This window comes from Pyrus communis, chromosome 6 (assembly GCF_041283825.1).
Source record: "Pyrus communis isolate YQ-2024b chromosome 6, ASM4128382v1, whole genome shotgun sequence".
NCBI classification, from domain to species: Eukaryota; Viridiplantae; Streptophyta; class Magnoliopsida; order Rosales; family Rosaceae; genus Pyrus; species Pyrus communis.
In genome coordinates, this window is record NC_142570.1 from 9,964,538 (window position 1) to 9,971,003 (window position 6,466).

Here is a 6,466-nt window from a genome sequence, read left to right on the forward strand (position 1 = left end):
TTGAGGGAGGATGTTAAGGATATAATCCAATGGTTAGATTGACTACCACTTGTCTAATGATTAATGAGGTTGTTAGTACAAGTTGTTAGAATGTTATAATAAGGAGTTAAGTAGTTAGAAATATACAGAGTAAGATAGATTAGTTGTAAGAACTGATATAAAAGAAAGCTACAGTGTATGAATGAATGTAATGAAAAACTCCCATTGAATACAATCTTCTTCTCTCTAAAAGCTCTGTTCTTCCTCTTCCTTATTCTTGCACTATTTCTCTGTAATTTGCTTTGGTTTATAGTTATTAGCCAACTCATTTCATTCATATTATAATTGAGAGTTAAATGAAGGAGTTATACATTGTGAGATGCCATATTGATTAACCCATTAATTGGGCAATTACATAGTCTAACGGTTTTACACTCTTGTTTTCTTATAAATATTCTCATCCTTTGTTTTTTCTAGAATTCTTAAGTTCCCCTTCTATCCATTATTGATTCTTCATTCTTCAAAGTAAAATCTTTCAAGTATTATATACAAAAGGAAAATCGAGTTGTTTACCGAATCCAAGTATTGGGAGTGTACTCTTACAAGGATCATGAGTTGCTGTATCCTGGAGGGTAAGGCACCATAACCTGCTACACCAAGACATTGTCTTAGAGGGGTGAAATCTACTCTTAAGAACAGTGATTACACACCTCAACCTAAAATCTTGTTCTAATCAAAGTATCGATGAAGAACGGTTATAAGTATTTTATCTTATTTGGTTTATTTTATTTATTAAATTGTGGTGGTAAAATTGTGATATACTAATATTAAGTTTATGTGTTTCGTTGTAAGAGAAGCAGCATCCCGTATCGCCAATATTTTCCAACATAATTAACCTCTTGTTTATGTGTAAATCCCTGAGCTACTAACGTGGCCTTGTATTTGCAACACTTCCATCAGTTTCACTTTCAAAATTGTCTTTTCACCAGTAAAAATTTAAGAAACATAATATTTTGTCGTCTTAGACGACAATGTATTATAAGGACTGTAGTTGTTATAGTTACCAGACCATAGTTTTAACATGAAAAATGTCGTTTGGGTGTTGTTCTATCAATAATTCTCAGAGCTTATTGTCATTGAGCATCAAACCAGACGACAATTCGAGTGACAAAACTGTCATCCATTCAACTTTAAAAAAATGGATTTCCAAAGTCTTTTACATGTGGAGAAGACGAAAAACTCATTTTATTGGACACTATAAGTACCACAAACAATTGTATAAGAGAATCCGATGTCAATTCCCAAGTATTACCCAACTACATCAATAAAATGAACATTTGTTTTACGCACGAACATGTATTATAAGTTTCACAACAGTTGGGTTCTGCATGCTTCTAATTATTTCATTTGCTATACTTGGAAGGTAATGAATGTCATTATATTGGCACAAGAAATCAACCTCGTGCAAACCCTAATAAACACATGATGTTGATGAATTGTGTTTAGGACCAATCAAAATTACTTCATCTATTATGTAAAGGACTTCAACAATATGTGGTTCTTTTTAATCAAGCAAAAGATAAGATGTATTTTACCAAAGTGGTTCACATTCATGAGTTCCAACCAATAATACATAATTCAAGGTAGAATCCTAAAATACGAACATCAAAACTTTTGGTCAATTTCATTGGAGCCTCAAACATATATAGAGTATTCAGAATTTCAGACTATTGGAAGTGTCGTCATGGAATCGAGATGCACATAGAAAACCAATTCTTTAATGCTTACCAAGAGGGTTTTCTATTGGCATGCTCATAAATTCTTTATGTTTTTTAGTAGATTGTAGAATCCTAGAAGCATTCAAATGTACGAATAGATAGATATAAGCAAAATTAAATTCAGAGTTACATTGAAAATTTTACAAAACTACGAGCATAAAAGGTAATTTGGTAATTCGGGAGATATTTTCTGTCTTTCTGTTTGTGGCCTTGTTTTGTGAGCCGGGGCCCATACCCTATTATTTCCCTCTCTTTCCCCCTCTCCCGTGTCCTATCCATGTTTCCCTCTTATTCTGTCACCCTCCTTTTTCTCTCACCCAACCCCCTCATTTCACACACTCGTTCTCAGCTCCCTCTCGTCTCTTTCTCTCTCTGGAAGTGCAGAGAAACCACCAACGCCATCACCACTCGCCACTCTCCCCGACAAGCCACAACAAACCAGGCGAGCCTCTCATCTCGTTTTCTCTCTCTGCTCTGTGCTTGCTGTACAGAAGATGTAGCAACACCGGCCCATCATCACCATACCACCCCAGCAAGTTCTCAGGCCACCATCACCGACAGCCATTTACGACCATAGCCATTCCGGTGATCATCACAACCCAGACCATCTTCCTCTCACCCCTACAAACTTAACCCAAGCTTTGGGTTACTAAAATCATGCACAGAAGCTCACACGGAGCTCTGTTTAAAATCTAAGTTTTTGGTTGAGAATCTCACCTTTACGGCAAAGGTAAGGCTTCAACGATCCTAAACTAATTCCTTGTGATGTTATGAGTAAATATTTGAGTTCTTATGAGTGTTTTGATGAGATTTGGTACAGAAAACATCGCAGGGAGATTTCCGTAGATTTTTGGAAACTCAAAACAGTGGCCGTCGAGCCACTTTCAGACCCCTTTTTCGGCCAACTCCGACCATGACACGACCTCAAGTGAGTATAGACTTATTCCCAACATTTCTAACTTCAATTCAGTCTTTGAATCTTCTATTTTGGTTGGGTATCGAGCTCGAAATGAGCTCTGAAAGTTAAAGTAACAACATGAAAATCTGGGAACTTGCGAGGAAGACGAGTACTGTTGTACTCGTGGGCGCATGAGGTGCGCGTGGTGAGCGGCGCGTGCAGCACGTGGATGTCTGTGCAGCCACCTTGTGGCAGTGTGTGGAAGAACCCAATGATACGGGACAGAATCAAGGGTATTGAGGAGAGGAGGATAGATAACTTCGGATTCACTCAATCAGAGGCAACGGAGCTCGCTCACGTCGCTAATCGTGGATTTATTCACACGACCAAATCAAATGCTTAATTAAGGAAGGAGAAATCACTCACTTCAATTGCATAAAGCAATATCTATCATTCAAGGTTTTTTAGTACAATATTTATAAGCGTCTACAAATTATAGACCTCAAATTTTCATAACACCCTTACAACATCCAAAATAACTTAACAAATTCTTAAGTAATTAAAATACAAAACCTTTGTTAGTTTCAAATTATTTTCACCAAGTCTTCCCCTTACATCATTCTCCCCTTTTCGAAAAAAATTCGTCCTCGAATTTAATTTGGTCTCTTCTTTTTTTATTTTTTTTTCCTTTTTTTTTTTCCCTCGATCTTTTGGATGTCCAACCAAAATGTTCCACAATACTCAATTTAGTACCAAAATTTTCCAAGTTCCTATAGACCTTGCACACATTAATGTTTTCTTCGTGAAAATAATCACCTTGGAATAGTACTTCCAAATCACTTTTTCAAATGAGCCGAGAGATTTAAAATCATGTTGAAAAGTTCTTTTATCAAAGTGCTCTCCTTTCATATCTTGAGCAACAAAACTGTCCTGAAAAGGATCATGAATGCTAAAGATATTAAGAGTTTGTACTCCATTATATAGTTGTCCATGTAACTCTTCAACCATATCTTCATTGCCCTCGTATTGATCATAAACTGGGACGGAGTCCCATTCAACCAAGTTATCGATTACATCACCGCTTTCTGTATATTCCCCTTTCGTGCCAAACTCCATGTTGGAACGCTTTTCAACCACATTACAAGCAAAACAAATCTCACATGCACCATCTGGACAACGATCAAAATTTGGAGGAAGATTGAGATTTCGAAATCGTCACCTGAAAAATCAAAGACAGTCGTTTCTAAAACCCATCTAACCTCATTTACTGGAGGCAGCAACATGCTTTAGTAAATTGAAGAAATTGTTTTGTAGAAATAACGAATTGAGGAATCGCTTGAGAATTTAGAAACTAGACTAGAAGGGCTTTCAAATGATATATGGCATGAAGGTCAAGAAATGCTTAAACCAAATCGAAAACTGACCCGCAAGAGAACTGATTTTGTTTTCGCGACAGCACTAATGCTCTGTGGTGTTTTGCCAATATCTGCACACAAAAATTCGGTTTGATGCATGGTTTGTTGCGTTGGAAACTAGACTTCCACAACTTTCCCGTGATGTATGACTCTCTAGATAAAAGTCATGGGAACTGGGTTGGTTTTGAGGACGAACACAAATGATGTGCGCAGCACTACCACAGGATTTCAGATAAATATTCGAAAACCCACTCTGATGCCACTTGATGCAGGACAGAACCAAGGGTATAGAGGAGAGTGGGATAAATAACCTGGGATTCACTCAACCAAGGGCAACGGAGCTTGCTCATGTCACTAATCATAGATTCACTCACACGACCAAGCCAAATGTTTGGTTAGGGAAGGAGAAATCACTCACTTCAATTGCACAAAGAAAAATATATTTTAATTCATTCAAATCTATCATTCAAGGCTTTCTAGTACAATATTTATAAGCATTTACAAATTAATAGACCTCAAGTTTCCATAACACCCTTACAACTCTCAAAATAACTTAACAAATTCTTAAGTAATTAAAATACAAAACCTTTGTTATTGCAAAGCATATTAATAGTTTCAAATTGTTTTCACCAAGTCTTCCTCCTTCATCACCCAAGGTCCCTCCTTAGGTTTGTCGATGTGCCGGACCCGAATCCACCTCCATTTTTCAAAATTCAGTCGTTTTAAAATAGCTCCTTTATTAACCTTACTTTGTACGAAAACTCGTATGTACGTTAGTATGTAATATATTTATGTGAACGGTTTCGTTTTCAGGTGAAATGCATTGCAAGGTTCTTTGCCCACAAGGCGGGTTCGATCCGACAACATGATTTGTGAGTGGGTCTTTGCTTTTAGGTTTTATATACTTATTTAGTTTCCACATATATATTTTATGAAGAATTTTCTACGTGTGCCTAGATTAGACTAACATTTATAAGAATTAATGGAATGACAGAATTTACGAAATTATGCTAAATCCTACAGGATGCACATATATGCGTATTATTATGGGATGCCTTAATCATATTTATGGCTATGAATAGTATTAGGTTGACTAGAATTATCAATTTGACATTGCATGATCATATATACGTTATCTGCTCATCGTGTACTATCTGTGAGTGGATACTTTCAAGACTCAATGTTTTCGATTAAATTGATTTGATAAATGATAAATGAGCTAGCCTCTACTATAATTAATGACTCAGGGGATTTATTTTCACCACATGGTCATCATGCACTTTGTAGCTAACTACAGCCATATGATTATTTGCAAGTGACGATATCTCTAGTAGAGGCTAGACGAGCTAGTAAGGACTAGCTAAGGCAGATAGATGTTTTCACTTGCTTGGTAAACTGTACTAGTAAAGGCTAGTATTGTGATTGATTTCAAATATGATCTTTGAATTGTTTTGTTATGATTGTTTAATGATTATTATGAATTGTTGACTTGGATTATTATGAATTGTTGTGATTGATTCTATTATTGTTTGACTGTATATTATAGTAGATACTATTATGTAGTTTTAAACTATATACGTTTTACAAAATGGGGGGTTAGTATGTCGAAATGATTTTAACTAGATAAATGATTATGATCACTCGCACTTTGTTTTTCAAACCCTTAGGACATAGTGAGAGCAAGGAGACTTTTGAGGTTGACGAGTGGGCTTGGCAGTGAGGTGATTCACCTTTGGAGTAGGGTGACCTTCCTTACTGTTTATTTATTTAGTTGTAATAATGACATTATCATACTTATGATTTTTTTCCTAACACAACACTTTAAATTTGTGTTAATTGTTGTATGCACTGCTATAGGCTATGTATTTGATGAGGCAATAATGGGATTGTATCCCTTGACTTATGCCCCCCAAGTGGGGAGGTTATTTATAGTTTGTAGGATAGTTTGAATTAATTAATAAAGAGCCATTTTGGTTCACATTTGTTCACATCATTCTTTCCTTGTTATGACGTTTGTCACCGAGTTGATGGTGTTTCGTCATCTTCAGATGAGGTTACGTTGTCAACTTATGTGTCGGTCAATTCATCACAACCCTTTAGCTACTTTGTTATTGGGTTGAGATGTGTCATTCCAAACCTAGGTTTTGCTCTCTTACTAGTTTCTTGATTTAGGGCTAAATTCGTGAATTTTTGTCAGGTACACTATTGAAAAAAAACCTTCACGCGACGAAACACATATTGTCGTGCAAAGTGACTATGCGCGACAAAATTTTAAACTTCGTTGCGCAAAGTCTTGCGTGATGAAATTTTGCGCAACGAAACACACATCGCCAAGCAAAGTCTTGACAAAAATAAATAAAATAAAATAAATTATATTTTAAAAACTTCACAAGACG

General features: G+C 36.1%; 1 long non-coding RNA gene across 1 annotated transcript; it reads left to right on the plus strand.

The window, feature by feature from the left end:
- Positions 1-2,050: 2,050 nt before the first annotated feature.
- LOC148696267 (uncharacterized) lies at positions 2,051-6,063 on the plus strand. Its single transcript, XR_015963584.1, has 4 exons — positions 2,051-2,487; positions 2,578-2,685; positions 4,884-4,942; positions 5,738-6,063. It is a non-coding gene; the product is annotated as an uncharacterized LOC148696267 (long non-coding RNA).
- The last annotated feature ends 403 nt before the right edge of the window (positions 6,064-6,466 follow it).